Source organism: Vicia villosa, linkage group LG1, assembly GCF_029867415.1.
Source record: "Vicia villosa cultivar HV-30 ecotype Madison, WI linkage group LG1, Vvil1.0, whole genome shotgun sequence".
NCBI classification, from domain to species: domain Eukaryota; kingdom Viridiplantae; phylum Streptophyta; class Magnoliopsida; order Fabales; family Fabaceae; genus Vicia; species Vicia villosa.
Window position 1 is genome coordinate 53,587,480 of NC_081180.1, and position 17,013 is coordinate 53,604,492.

General features: G+C 35.4%; 1 pseudogene; it reads left to right on the forward strand.

Annotated features, from left to right (window-relative positions):
* The first annotated feature begins 359 nt into the window (after positions 1 to 359).
* LOC131638245 (uncharacterized) lies at positions 360 to 2,533 on the forward strand (annotated as a pseudogene).
* The last annotated feature ends 14,480 nt before the right edge of the window (positions 2,534 to 17,013 follow it).

The window sequence follows — 17,013 nt, forward strand, 5'->3', positions numbered from 1 at the left end:
CTAAAATTACTTTTTGTTGATAATACAAAAATTCTATAAAGAAAAAAAAGGATGAAAAGTCAAAAAAATACATTCCTTCGAATCCAATAATAATAATATCCTTATATTGTAGACAATATAGATATTTTGATAGTAATATTCATTTTGAGCCTAGTATTTTTCTTTAAGTGTCACGCTTACTACACTCTCTTTCTCTCTATTCTTCATCAGTTTCCCTTTCTCTTTCCAAATAATTCATAACCAAGCATAAACCTCCTACAATAGCTAGCCAACCAGCTGTCTCATTTCACTAGAAAATATCCAACGAACTCACACACACTCGCAAACTCTCTCACGGTTACCATTTTTTTTTCTGAAACCATGTCCCCTATATATATATAACACACATTACTCTTCAGATTATTAACAAAAATCTATCATCACTTCCCTCTTTCTCTCTAAAAGCCTTTATTCCAAACTCTTCCAATTCCTTTGACATGTCATTGCCGAATTTGGAGGCCTTTGATGGAAAGTCAGTTTACTACAAAGAAGTCCGGTTAGCAGCTAGCTAGTTGCCCGAAGAAGCGGGCAGGGAGGAAGATATTCAAGGAAACCCGCCACCCGGTGTATAGAGGTGTGAGGAAGAGGAACTTAGACAAATGGGTATGTGAAATGAGAGAACCCAACAAAAAGACTAGAATTTGGTTAGGCACTTTTCCAACGGCCGAGATGGCAGCCCGAGCCCACGATGTTGCCGCAATGGCATTAAGCGGTCGATACGCCTGTCTAAATTTCGCCGATTCCGTATGGAGACTCCCGACTCCTGCAACCTCTGATACAAAAGATATACAAAAGGCCGCTACTGAAGCAGCCGAGGCTTTCAGACCAGACAAGATTATAATGACTAACGACATTGACACCGTTGTAGCCGTCGTGGCTACAGAAGAACTGAGTATGTTTTGTATGGAACCAGACAAGATTATAATGACTAATGATGTAGACACAGTTCTAGCTGTCGTGGCCACAGAAGAACTGAGTATGTTTTGTATGGAAGTGGAAGAAGAGGCAGAAGCATTGAATATGCAAGATATGTGGGGGAGTATGGCTCTATTGTCCCCTACACATAGTTTTGGGGATCATGAGTATGAACATTTTGATGTACAAGACTTTCAAGATGAAGAGGTATCACTATGGAGCTTTTGAATTTGATGTGTTTGCCTTATTTTTCGTGTGAATTGTGGAATAGAATATGTCTATACCGCAACCTCTTTTTATAAGCAGGTTCATATTGAGATGGATTTTGTTTTTCAATTTTGTTTTTTTTTTTTTTTGTGATCACTGATGAGGCATATATTGCATATTTTCCATTTTATTACATATGAAAGATGAATATTCTGAGATTTGGTTGCAATTTCAACTTTTGACATAGAAAATATAATCAGTGTCTCGTCTTATTCTTCTCTTCTTTTTTGTAGGATTTTAGAAAGAAACAAAAGGCATGTAACCATGAATTGGGTTGTGTGGTATCAACAAAAGTGATGTCTCTTTATCCTCAACATGATACCATTAAAGTTTATGTGCCACATTTCTCTCCAATATCAAGGATTGTGATGGTTGTTGCATTATGAAAAGAAGTAAAACGGTTATTTGAATACTAAGAGCAGTCAAGCGTACTCAATAGACAAATTCTTAGGAAAAAATATTTGTAAATCCTTGGGTTCATTACCGTTCCAGGGTGGAACCAGAGTTGTTCAGTAAGCGCTGCAACGATAATTATATATGCCGGATTTCAGTTTTTGATGTGTTATGAGAATCAATTCCAAAAGCCAGAGAGATTTGTTTTTCAACTTTAGACCAGTCAACTGTTGCATGTTGAAGACCAGACCAACCTTCTTCATCATTCAGATTGTACAGCTTCCTGATGAGTTTTTCAGTGATAACCACTTCATGCCCTAGCACGAATGAAATGATGGCAGTTGGAGTAACCGTTGCATGTACCCAGAAATCCTTCACAAATTCAGGATAAATTGGACCAACCAATCTATCAAGATATTTAGACCATCCTTGCTCAAAGATTCTTGCATCACACTTAAAGCCATTTGCTTTTAGGTTGTTGATGTCCACAGCAGATTCACATAGAACTTCCAGTTCTTCCGTGGGAATTAAGCATGTTTTCAATGGAGCATACTCATATTTGCGTAGAAGGATCTGTGTAGAAGTCAGTCTTTCTTTTGGATTTGATGAACATGAAGATGAGTTCATGATGATTATGCTTTGAGATCAAATCAAAAAACTAGGGTTTGAAAAGCAGATGCAACGAAAGGGATGCACAAAAGAGAGAAAGAGAGAAAAAGAAGGAATGAAGGTGAAGCGGGTTATTTAAAAGATTTGAAAATAAAGAAATTATTATGCATTTAATGAGAAATGACATTAGGAGAGAGAACAAAGTAAATGAAATGATTTAACACAGTTACCTAGATCGGCGTCTTTTCAACTGCACGCTTTTTACTAACCGTACATACACGTGTTCACCATCAGATAATAGATGACAGCTGTAAAATTTTTGAATAGACTTTACACCTTCTGATTCTGATCACTGCTTCTGATTGTCATTCTTAATAAATGATCTGGTTCTGATAGGATCATCTTTCTTTCCAAGGATCACATCTTCTGAATGAGCTAAGGCAAGTCTAGGTGATCTTCTGACTGTTGGTTCTTCAGAAATCCTGAGATTCTCTAAAGATGCAGCAACTTGATCTTCTGATCCATTGCTTCTGAGACTGCCAGCTTCCGCAGCTTTGCTTCTTGGTTCTACTTCTTCTGATATATCAATATCAAAATCTGCAAAATTCTCAAACTGCTTTGGTTTTTCAAGACCATGCTTATCATCAAACCTGATATTGATTGATTCTTCTACAATCAATGTTTCAGTATTGTATACTCTGTAGCCTTTAGAGCGTTCAGAATATCCAAGAAGGAAACACTTTTGTTCCTTAGAATCAAACTTACCAAGATGATCTTTAGTGTTCAGAATGAAACAAACACATCCAAAAGGATGGAAATATGAAATGTTGGGCTTTCTGTTCTTCCACAATTCATAAGGAGTCTTATTTAGGATAGGTCTGATAGAGATTCTATTCTGAATATAACATGCAGTGTTTATTGCTTCTGCCCAGAAATGCTTAGCCATATTGGTTTCATTTATCATGGTTCTGGCCATTTCTTGTAGAGTCCTATTCTTTCGCTCTACAGCTCCATTTTGCTGTGGAGTTCTAGGACAAGAGAAATCATGGGCAATACCATTTTCTTTGAAGAACTCCTCAAAGAATCTGTTCTCAAATTCACCACCATGATCACTTCTGACCTTTATGATTTTGCACTCCTTCTCAGATTGGATCTGAGTGCAGAATTCAAAGAACACTGAATGAGACTCATCCTTGTGTTTTAAGAACTTTACCCATGTCCAGCGGCTATAATCATCAACGATGACTAATCCATATTTCTCCCCTCTGACAGATGCTGTTTTGACTGGGCCAAACAGATCAATGTGCAAAAGTCCTAACGGCCTTGAGGAAGAAACAACATTCTTAGACTTGAATGCAGGTCTGGAGAACTTGCCCTTCTGACATGCTTCACAAAGAGCATCTGATTTGTATTTCAGATTTGGGAGTCCTCTGACCAGATTTAGTTTGTTAATCTGAGAAATCTTTCTCAAACTAGCATGTCCTAATCTTCTGTGCCAGACCCATTGCTCCTCAGAAACAGACATAAGACAAGTCACCTTCTGCTTCTCAAGATCAGAAAGATCAATCTCATAAATGTTGTTCTTTCTCTTGCCTGTAAATAGGATTGAGCCATCCTTCTGACTTACAGCCTTGCAAGACTTTTGATTGAAGATTATATCATAACCATTGTCACTTAATTGACTTATGGACAATAAGTTATGCGTTAATCCTTCTACAAGAAGTACATTAGTTATGGAAGGAGAGTTACCAAGACTTATGGTTCCAGAGCCAATGATTTTGCCCTTCTGATCTCCTCCAAACTTGACTTCTCCACCTGGTTTAAGCACCAGGTCGTGGAATGTAGACCTTCTTCCCGTCATGTGTCGCGAGCACCCAGAGTCCAAGTACCATGACATTTTGCTTTTTGTCCTCTTTGCCGCCAAGGATATCTACAACAGAAATTATCTTCTCCTTAGGTACCCACAATTTCTTGGGTCCTTTCTTGTTAGTTCTCCTCAAGTTCTGATTGAACTTGGGTTTAGCAAAATATTTAACAGGAGGAACAGCATGATATTCTTTAGGTTTGTCAGCATGATATTTCTTAGGATGTGTCACATGCTTCTTGGTGTGAACAGTGTTAAACTTTTGTGCATGTGAAGTGAGCCTAATATCATGTGCATGGCCATATTTGAACTGATCATACAATGGCTTGTATGTGATCTTCAGATCATCAATTGGTTCAAATTTATGTGAGGTATCACCCTCATAGCCAAAACCAAACCTTCTGTTTCCAGAAACACCATATATCCTAGAAGCAAGATGACTTCTGCCAATACTTCTAGATAAGAACTTTCTGAAGCTCGAGTCATATTCTTTCAGAATATGATTCATGCTAGGAATGGATTTTTCTGTTTCAGAAGGAGATCCACTATCTTTGGATAGATTTAAAATTTTTTCCTTCAGTTCAGAATTTTCCACTTTCAGCTTCTTAGTTTCAAATTCAAACTGCTTCTTCAGCTTTTTGTATTTGATACTAAGATGAGCCTTGAGTTCCAGAAGTTCTGTTAAACTGGAAACTAACTCTTCTCTAGATAGTTCAGAAAATACCTCTTCAGAATCTGATTCTGATGTAGATTCTGATCCATCATCTTCTGTAGCCATCAGCGCGAAGTTGGCCTGCTCTCCTTCAGAGTCTGATTCTGATTCTGATTCAGAATCATCCCATGTTGCCATAAGACCTTTCTTCTTATGAAACTTCTTCTTGGGATTCTCCTTCTGAAGTTTTGGACACTCGTTCTTGTAATGTCCAGGCTCATTGCACTCATAGCAGACAGCCTTCTTCTTGTCAGATCTTCTGTCACCAGAAGATTCTCCACGTTCAAATCTCTTTGAACTTCTGAAGCTTCTGAACTTCCTTTGCTTGCTCTTCCAGAGTTGGTTTACCCTTCTGGAGATCATGGACAATTCATCTTCTTCTTCAGATTCTGATTCTTCAGGATCTTCTTCTCTAGCCTGAAAAGCGTTAGTGCATTTTTTAACATTAGATTTTAATGCAATAGACTTACCTTTCTTATGAGGCTCGTTTGCATCCAGCTCTATTTCATGGCTTCTCAAGGCACTGATAAGCTCTTCCAAAGAAACTTTATTCAGATTCTTGGCAATCTTGAATGCAGTCACCATTGGACCCCATCTTCTGGGTAAGCTTCTGATGATCTTCTTTACATGATCAGCCTTGGTGTAGCCTTTGTCCAGAACTCTTAATCCAGCAGTCAGAGTTTGAAATCTTGAAAACATCTTCTCAATGTCTTCATCATCCTCCATCTTGAAGGCTTCGTACTTCTGGATTAGTGCAAGAGCTTTGGTCTCCTTGACTTGAGCATTTCCTTCATGAGTCATTTTCAAGGACTCATATATGTCATGAGCCGTTTCCCTGTTAGATATCTTCTCATACTCAGCATGAGAGATAGCATTCAGCAAAACAGTCCTGCATTTGTGATGATTTTTGAATTCTTTCTTTTGATCATCAGTCATTTCGCTTCTTGTGAGCCTTACACCAGTAGTTTTAACAGGATGTTTGTAACCATCCAACAGAAGATCCCATAGATCAGCATCCAGACCAAGAAAGTAACTTTCCAGTTTATCTTTCCAATATTCAAAGTTTTCACCATCGAATACTGGTGGTCTAGTGTAACCATTGTTACCATTGTATTGCTCAGCAGGGCCAGATGTAGATGCAGATGGATCTGTTGGAATTTCACCAGCCATCTTTTACTGAAGCGTTTTCTCTTCCTGAATCTTTTCTAAACACGGTTAAGTGCTTGCACCTTAGAACCGGCGCTCTGATGCCAATTGAAGGATAGAAAAACACTTAGAAAGGGGGGTTTGAATAAGTGTAGTCTTAAAAACTTGAACGATAAAAACAAATTGCACAGTTATTTTTATCCTGGTTCGTTGTTAACTAAACTACTCCAGTCCACCCCCACTGAGTGATTTACCTCACCTGAGGATTTAATCCACTAATCGCAACAGATTACAATGGTTTTCCACTTAGCCCACGACTAAGTCTTCTAGAGTTTCCTGATCACAACCTGATCACTCTAGGAATAAATGCTTAGACACAAGCTAAGACTTTCTTAGAGTATCCTGACCACCACGTGATCACTCTAATTACAACTGCTTAGACACAAGCTAAGACTTCCTAGAGTATCCTGATCAACACTTGATCACTCTAGTTACTTACAAATTAATGTAATCAATTCTAAGAGTATTACAATTGCTTCTGAAAAGCTATAATCACAACAGTGATATTTCTCTTAACGTTTAAGCTTAATCTCACTAATATATTACAACAGCAATGTAGTGAGCTTTGATGAAGATGAAGTTTCTGAGCTTTGAGTTGAACAGCGTTTCAGCAAGTTTTTCAGAATAAGTTCGTTCAGGATTGGTTAACCTTGCTTCTCATCAGAACTTCATATTTATAGGCACTTGAGAAGATGACCGTTGGGAGCATTTAATGCTTTGCGTATTCCGTACAGCATTGCATTTAATGTTTCACGCTTTTGTCAACTACCTCGAGCCTTGTTCACGCTGTGTCTACTGACGTTGCCTTTAATAGCTTCCAACGTTCCTTTTGTCAGTCAGCGTAGCCTGCCACCTGTACTTTCTTCTGATCTGATGTTTGTGTATACAACGTTTGAATATCATCAGAGTCAAACAGCTTGGTGCATAGCATCTTCTTGTCTTCTGACCTTGAAGTGCTTCTGAGCGTGATACCATGAGAACTTCAGTGCTTCTGCTTCTGATCTCAAGTTCTTCTGATGCTTTCATAGACCCATGTTCTGATTCTGCCTTGACCATCTTCTGATGTCTTGCCAGACCATGTTCTGATGTTGCATGCTGAACCTTCTGAGACAAAGCTTCTGAGCGCTGATTTGTGCATACTCTTTATATATTTCCTGAAAGGGAAATTACAATGTATTAGAGTACCACATTATCTCACACAAAATTCATATCCTTGTTATCATCAAAACTAAGAATATTGATCAGAACAAATCTTGTTCTAACATCTAATACTTGTTTTCACCAACTTGAGTTTGCAAAAAAGACCGTTTACCTTAGGCATCCGAAATTTCTAAAACCCAGTCATCCTTATCATAAATTTCGGAAGGCTTTTAACAGAGAGCATGAGTTTGAAATCACTCATAAACCTTTAACGGGCGAGCAACTTTATCAGCGACAAGATTACATTACTATTGACTTTGGAAAGAATAAAAAAGATCCCATTGAGAGAAATATTTGGAAAAGGAGATCGGTGTTCTTTGATCTTCCATATTGGTGTAACCTCGATGTAGGACATCGTCTTGATGTGATGCATGTGGAGAAAAATGTGTGATAGTTTGATATGAACACTTATAAAAATTCGAGACAAGATGAAAAATAGTGAGAATTCCCATTTAAATATGGTGCAGATGGATATATGGCAACAGTTGGCTCCAGAAGAATGAGGAAAAATAACTTGTTTGCCTCTATCAAGTCATACTATATCTAAAAAGGGAAGAAAAGGTTATGCGAGTATTTGCATGACATCAAAGTTCCTCAAGGTTACTCATCAAACATCAAGAACTAGAATCAATGAAAGATCTCAAGTTAATTAAAAATCTCATGATTCTCAGGTCTTATTGCAACAACTTCTACTAGTGGCTATCCATGGCATCCTGTTGCACCCCAAACTTTGTCCTCTTTATTTGAGCTATAAGTTATCAAATACGTTTATTTCTTCGTTCAAAAAATAATAAAGAGCTTTCATGGTTTTAAGGAAATGTGACGTGAAGATTGGTTTATACGATGAAAATGCGAAGAAATTCACAAGTCTTATCTGGAAGGTGTTATGATCTTGGTTTCCGCATAGTCAGGACTGTTTCGACGTTCCCTACAACTTTCGTGTTTGGCTCAGAAATCAATTCTATGAGGAAGGTGGTCGAATTAGCAAATTATTTGAGCTTTCATAGTGAAAAACGGTGTTGAATGTAGGTTTTCGGGCTTTAGAAAATTCATATCTCGTGATCCGCTTGTCGGATTCGATCGAAATTTCAACTGAAGCTCCGTGCCATTATTCTCGAGATTTCATATGTTCGGGTCGTCGACCAATTATGCACCGAAAGTGCCCAGCATTTTGAAGAGCGTTGTGGTTTTTCAGTGAAAAGTGTGTTTTCGGGTATGTCGCGATAAGTTTGAAAAATCATAACTTCTTCTATTTTTATCGTATGAAGTCCATTCTGGCGGAATTCTCTTGGAAATTTCGTTAGCTTCGATTCGTCGTCACACATGTTTGTTCAGATTATGAGCCGAAGATAGAGTTTTATCGAGTTCTTTGAGCGGTACTCACAAAATTCTGCACAGTCGCACCAGATGAATCGGCGTTTCTCGTCATTCAAACGCGCGTAATTTCTTCACCGCTTATCGGATTGAGACGATTCTCGCGGCTACGATCCACAAATTTAGTCATCTTCGAGTTTACATTGGTCCCGTTTCCGAATTTCACACCGAGTCACAGTATAAAAACTATTTTCCCTCTTTTTCTCTCATAACTTCAATTCGCCCAAAAATCTCAAAAACACTTCTCTCAATTCTCTTGAATCAAAACCACCAAATTACTCAAAATCTCCAAACAATCTTCATCAAGTCTCAAGAACACATCAAGATCAAGACAAGGATGAAGATTTTATTCCCTCATTGATCATCAATTGAAGTTCGAAGATCTCTCTCTCCACACTCTTGCGCGCCTCACTCCCTCCCTAGATCTCTCGAATTCGAGTTCGTGTTCGTGTCGTGTTCGCATCGTGTTTGTGTTCATCCGATCTTGATCTCTTCGTTTGATCAGATAAATTCACTATAAATCTTGTTAGATCATTGATTTTGTTGCTTGATCCGAATTAATATAATAATTGATGATGATGTTTGATTGTCAATGGATGATTTTTGATAATTGATGATAATAGTCGTTTGTTGTTTGAATGATTCATGTTGATCTTGCTTAATTGATTCAAATATGAAACTTAAATGTGGTGTGTGTTAATAATTGTTGATGTTGCTCTTGAATTCAAAATTAGCACATTACATGTTTGTTGAATTGAGTGTGAGAGGTGATTTTGACTATAATTGATAGTATATTGAGTGGTGTTATTGTGGTTGCTAATTGATGATTCTAAATCATGGTTTTATGTTGATTTTGTGACTTTATAATATCATTTCAATATGTGAATTGTTGCTGCAAGTTTATGGTGTCTTGATGTGGATTTAGAAATTCAAAAAAGTCATAAAAATATGGTTATATAAACTCATAGTTGCTGGAAATTTTGGTGATGTTTTGGTGTTGATTTGTTGACATTTCTAGTGCCATTTCAATGTTATAATGTTGTTGGGAATTTAATGGAGTTTTCATGTTGTTTTGACACTTTAAAAATGCATAAAAACAATGATAACACAAGAGTTTAAGTGCTGAAAATTTTGGTTGTGAATTGTTGATACTTGACATGAAAATTGATTGAAAAATGTGCTAAAAATAGTAGTTTAAAACTTGTCTCATGCATGTACATAGTTTTGATTTGTTGTTAGTTTGTAAATGCTATTTGAAGATATTTCATAAAAATAAATGGATTAATATGGATCTATACTTGTGGATTTACCATTTGGAAACCATGTTTTATGTCATAATTCTACTTGTAAACATATGCCATTTTGTGCTAATTGTTGTGAGGTTTTCTCTTGAGATTAGGTGTGATTTGTGGTGAGTTTTGGGACTGTTTTACTATCATTATTATGCAGAATTTTCCATGGTCCCATTGCACTACATTCTCTTTCTTTTGACTCATGAAGATTGGTATTTTGTTGCATATTTGACATGAAAGTTGTTGCATTTGATGGTTGCTTGATTTTAAGTGTTTACATGACATGTTTGGATGCTAATAAATGATGTTTGAGCTGCTGCTTTTTTCTGTTTTGCGTTTTGGTCGCGTTTGGCTCGGTTTTGCTATTTACACGCGTCGTGTCGGCTTTGTGTCATTTGGCCATATCTTTCGATCTACAATGAGTTTTTGAGCATGTGAATAATGTTTTTCATACGTGATAATGTTTTCGGAGCTGTTTGTATAATTTATTTTTGGTTTCGGCTGACTTTTTTTACCGTTTTCGCTACTGTCCCTGTTCCAAAAGTCGCGCTTCTGGGCCGATTTTGTAAATTCTGATTGCATATTTGACTTCTTTAGCATGTTTTAACCTTGCAATACAATTTTGGCTTAATTCTGACGAGTTTATTTTTTACTGTTTTTGCCTGATTTCGCCGTTCCGGTGTACCGTTGTGCATGTAAATACTTGTTTTGGCTTCCGTAGTTTTGGTGTACAAATTCGATATGCTTTTGAATGCAATTCCATGTTGTTGTCTTGTTTGCTTTCGCTATGTGTTCACTTTCTATTCCGTTATCCATTTCCGATTTAGCTTATAATTCAATAACGCAATTCCGATTGCGGTGTCTTGTTATCTCTAACGTGTGTGCTAGTATGCAAGGTAACGTGGAGGCTCTGGTCAATACCCGCTCTCGTGTTCCGCTTTATTTGCGGGACACGACATTTATCCTCAATGTGATTCGCGTTTCTACACGCATCCTCTATCATTATACTTGCTTGTCCGGATTTCTGTTTCCCTTGCAGGTGTATGGTATTCGTTGTGCTCGATGCACACGTCGGCGCATGATTTACTTTCATCGCGCCGACTCTTGATTGCTTACACGGGTTTTAATCGGAGTGCTGACATGTTTACTGTTGCTTTTGGTAGCTAGCTCGCGGGATCTCTGGTTTTATTTTGTTATTCGCTGCTGTTTACGGATCATAATCCATTTGGTATTGATCTCGTTTCATTTTATCTTTTCTCGCATTTTATTATTCCGCATCATCCTTTAACATGAGAAGTAGGACTTAGGCATTCATCTGGCCAAGCCCTCGAAAGAGGCTCTGTTTTTTGTTGGTGTGTTTACATTTGTGCTTTGCGGCAGGGAGTCACGGTGTAATAAGACCTTTAAAGGCACTCCGTTAAGTCCTCATGGAAGGCATGCGGAAAGGGTTAGCAATCAACCCCCGCCCAGTCTCATCGAGTCCGTTCAGTAAGTGCACCCTACACGTTGCTTGCTTCTGAACTAGCACAAGATCCTATTATCGAGTATGTCAGGTAAAGGGTTCATGCAATCGAACCCCCACATTTCTTAGCCCACGTTGACCGACGCTGATGCTCGGTGTACGCACGCACCGTTTTTCCTTTTGGATCTGTGATGGCTTGGTTGCTGAGACGGACTCGATCATCTTGTCTATGGCCCGACCATTTTTGCGAGGTATAATGCTTGGTTGACTCGGGTGATCCGCTCTCCTTGGCTATGGCGGGACCGCTTTTCTACTACTCGGCCTGCGCCGGTGGTTTTGTTTGCTTTACGAGCGGAGTCGTTTGTGTGATATCCTTGTGTGTTGATAACACGAAAAATATACCATATTATTTGATTTGATTAACATAATTTATGTCGTTATTTTATATTAATTATATTGTTTTATTTTAGTATTATGCTGGTATTCTTGTTTTATTTTAGGTATTTAATTTTTCCAAGTTTGATTGAAAAGAGGAACAAATAAAATATTTTCGGAAAATTATTCGATGGAAAATGAAGAAACGCAAAAGTCCGATTGGAGACCCATTTATATTTGAAGAAAAGAAAAAAAGTAGAAATGAAGAAAAGAAAAAATGAAGAAAATAAAAAAAGAAAAAAAGAAAAAAAAAAGGAAAATAACAAAGTGGGGACACCCGTCCCTTCTTTAGGGGACACTCGTCCCATGTGCTTACTTTCAGCACAAAAGAAAAGGAAAAGTAATGGGGACACCCGTCCCTTCCTTAGGGGACACCCGCCCCAGCCTTGCCACATCAACAAAGGGACGCACGTCCCTCACGCAAGTGGTCCCCGCCACTTGCGTTTTGCTCCCAGATTTTTTCTCTCGTTCAGCATTTCAACTGTTCCGCTTCTTCAGCAACTTCTCCTATTCTTCAGCACCGCAACTCAACTGACTCAATCCCACTTTCTCCTAATTGCTCTCATTAGCAACTCAAGCCTACGAGTATAAAAGGATCAAGTCGCAACTGAAAAAGTTCCTTCTTTTTGGTCCGCCGTTTTTACCCATATTTTTGATACAATTCAGAGCTATTCAATTTCCAGTTTCTATTATGTAAAAAGGAATAGTTCTCCACATTGGGGGACTATTCCCAAACTAGTTTTAGGATTTACTTTTGTCATTCATTTCTGCATTTTACTCAAAGTTTGACGGCGCAGTACTATGATTTCAATTCAGTATTTGTTTCCAGTACCCATTTAATTACAGTTCAGCATTTGTTTCCAGTACCCATTTAATTACAGGTTCTATTTTATTGTTTATTTTACTGTCTTCAATTTATTTCCTAATTATGTTTAGCCTTATATTAAATTATTTTAAATTATTTACTATGTTTTCGTCTAATTTAAAACCCCAAAATTGTTTATCTGTTTCTGTCATTATGTCCGACTAAATAGTTTAGAGTCCGGCATATGAGGACCGTAGTTACCGACGGGACTCGGTAGAAAATAATAGGTGCCAATTTATGATTAAAATTTTGTTTTGGTTTTAATTTCCAAGTTTAATTTAAATAGCTTTGTCACGAGAGTGAGATGTTATTTAACACGATTTTGTCACGAGAGTGGGAAATCAATTAAGGTTAGAGCCGACACTGCGAGAGCGTGGGGATCGAACCGGATAGTGGAAATTAGACAACAAATCTAAATACAGCGTGAGCGCTTTAGATGCGTTTAGGATATTACTGGATTTCAAAATATATTTCTTAGTTACCGGGCGAGCGAGAGCAAAATCTTGGGATTAGGAAGTATGGCTTTAGTTAATACCGCGAGAGCGTGAGGCGGAGTCTTTAAGTTTGTATATTTTACAGAACTAAGTTATAGTCGTAATTAGTATTTGTTTTCTATTAGTCCTTTAGAAACGCGGAAATCATATCTTGGCCTCGTTTTAGTATTACTTTTTCTAAGTTCATTTATTTCAGTTTTAGTTCTTAGTTTCCCCTAAATTAAATATTCATTAGCCTCAGCTTTACAAAGCAGCGATAGATTACAGTAGGTTGACATTGGTCTCTGTGGTTCGACAATCTTTTATATTACTTCGATATTTCCGTGCGCTTGCGGACGCATCATGTGTTGTTTTTGTTTTCCCCCATAGGTTGCTAGTTTAGTTTATACTTGTACCATTTGTATGATAACATAGGTAGCAAGCTTTCCCTCCTTAGCTTAGGTTTTTCTCATGCATTCTCTAAAACACAAACCAAACTCTTTGATTTTCTTTTCTTAAGAGCTTGTTATTTCCGCTCCATTCCCAAGCATAAGACTCCAAAGGTCGAGCAGCGGAGTGCGAATGTAACTCGCCCATCTAAAAAACACAAAACAAACAGAAATTAGTTAGCCGAGCTACGGTACCTCTAATTCCTCAAAAAGGATACGTAGGTGCCATACCCCAAAATTTACCCGATGTAATCCACATCTTCTAATTTATTAAGGGTGTTAAAAATTAAGAGCCATAGGGTTTAATATATCTATTATTAAACTCGATCTCTTATTAAATTCCCTTATAAATTATTCGAAATAAAATTGAGGTGTGAATAGCAAACATGGAAATCCAATTTGTTTTGGGCCCATTTGTTCCCCATCATTTAATCCTTTTTAACAAATAATTACTAACTATTAGTGTTAGTATTATTATTAACTTTATTAATCTAATATTTTTATTAGGATTCTTATACATTGTTAGGATTATTAGTATTATTTTTAATATTAGTGTTATTAGGCTTAGTGTTAGTATTATAGTTAATTAAGAGTTTTATTTTAATTAGGCTTAGTTTATTAACTATATTATCAGGTTTGGGTTTTTTTATCATTTCGATATTATATTTTCTTTTACTAACATTTGTATTTTATTATTTACTAATTTTTATTATTATTAACTATTGATATTTTATTATTTAATTAATTATTAGGATTATTAGTGTTAGTGTTATTTTAATTAAAATTATTATTACTAACTATTATTATTAGAATTAGTTTTAGGATTATTAGTGCCAATTTAAAAACATTATTATTATTAGAGTTATTTTTTAGTTTTTTATAATTATTAAGTTAGTTGGGCAATAAGCCCATTAGGTATGGAAATAACCTAAATTGACCAACATAAATGGGATGCTTCTTAACAAACCAAGGGGGGAGGAGGAGATCGGCCGTAAAACAAGAACGTGATGAAGAACAAAAAAAATGTGGTTGATGAAACACGGTTTGCTCATCTTTCTTTTTCCTCAATTGCTCTAATTTAATCATCATAAACATTGTTTGATTACGTGGTTGTATTCGTATGAGTGTATATATTATTTCTGGGCAATTTAATTTGAGTTTGAGTGCAGATATGGAGCTTCACCATTGTTAGGGGTTAAAAGCTTGAGATTGGGATTTTTCCATGGAGGTGAAATTAGCCCGAGTCAATGGTATTATCGTGTTCAGGACATGATTTACGATCGACCTAGGCCTTTAAAATTTATTTATTGGTGGTATTTTGGAGATTCAATTTGCAGGGGTTCAAATGCTTTACGTTGTTTGCAGAAAAAGCTCTCATGAAGGAGAAAGCTGGGGCGCAAGGTTCTCTGGTTTTTTTTTAAAATTTAAGTCGTTTTGTTTTATATTACGGTTATGGATCCGTTCTTTGACAACAAGCGGTGTTTGGCTCACTGGTGGAAAAGAAACGCATAAGGCTTTAGTGTGTTAGGGACTGGGTTCGACTCTCATCCTCCACACTATATTTTTCACAAGTTGTTTGGTGAAGTTGGCTTTCAAATCCGACGCATACAGCCTACGCGAGCCTATCATGCGCCTGCGAGGATTGACCATCAGATCATAATGACTTATTATTTTAACCATTAGATTGAAAAGAATTAATGGTCAAGATGTGGAGTAAGTTATTATAACTTACTCTTGGAGTCAATATAATCCTCCTCATATATATATATATATATATATATATATATATATATATATATATATATATATATATATATATATATATATATATATATATTATTTACATTTTTTTTCTCTCTTAATATATTAAGGTGTATATAATTAAAGGGTTAAATACTATTTACCCCCCTGCCAAATTAGCGAGATTCAGTTTTCCCCCTTATTAAAAAAAAATTTAGCCTTCGCCCCTTAGAAAACAAGATGACTGGAATGAATCTGCATACGTGGACGTTGACACGCTGGACTTATGCTAAATAGTAGAAAAATTAAGATGCAAAAGCAAGGATTCGAACCCCTCTCCTAAAGGTAAACAAGCACAACACCAACCACTTGGCCATGAAGCCTTTCTTGTTCAATATGAGGGAGGATTTCAATATGTAGCATAATTTATGTCTTTTTTTTCTTTTACAATAATACTACTAGTATATATTAATACGTATAATGTATTATTTTATTTATTTATTTATTGTTAATATTATCAATATGTTTTTTAATATTTATATATTACTTTATTTATTTACTCTATTTTTTATTAATATTATTAATATATTTATTACTTTATTACTTTATTTATTAGTATTATTAATATTAGTTATTTATTTATTTATTAGTATTATATTAATATGTTCATTAATATTTATATATTACTGAATTTATTTACTTTATTTATTTATTAGTATTATTAATATGTTCATTAATATTTATTTATTACTGAATTTATTTACTTTATTAAATAAATAAATAACTAATATTAATAATAAATAAATAAAATAATACATAAAGTAATATATATACATTTAAAAACGTTAAAACATAAATAAATAAATAACTAACATATTAATGTTTATTAACATATTAATGTTTTTTAGTTACAGTTTATAAAAATGAAAATTAATATGTACAAAATGAAGTGTTAATATATATACTTTTAAAAATGAATATTTTTTAAAAAAACTGAACAATAACTAGAAAGTGTTATTAAAAACATTTTTGTTTGTTTATAAAAAAAACTGTATATATTAGAACCATTATAAAAAAAAATATAAAAATGATTTATAATTAATATATAGATAATGCAATAATTAAAAAAACTGAGCAAATTCCTAACAAATATTTAAAAAGTTAATTAAAAAACTAAATAAAATTATTTAAAAAAAACGTTAATTAAAAAAATTATTAAAAAATTATTTAAATAAAATTATTAAAAAAAACGTTTATATAAACGTTTTTAAAATACATTTAAATATTTTATTAAAAAAAACGTTATAAAACTATGCAATTTAGCCTTGGTGACCTGGGTTCGAATCCCAGTTTTGCAATTTTTCAAGCTTACCAAATGCAGCAGCCACGTCAGCCAAACAAGGAAATCAGGCGCCCAGTCAGCAAGATTCCAAAAGCCCAGTCAGCCAAACAGGTGATAGGGGGTTCCTGGAAACAGAATCTTGTTTTCTAAGGGGCGAAGGCTAAATTTTTTTTTAATAAGGGGGAAAACCGAATCTCGCTACTTTGGCAGGGGGGTAAATAGTATTTAATTATTAAACTAGGTTAGGATAAAATTAGGATTAGGCTAATATTAGGATTTAAGATCTATCTCCCGATTATTTTCAATTTAATTTATTTAAGTAATTTTAATTAATATTAAATCACAAAAACCTTATAAAAGTTACCAATACATTAGG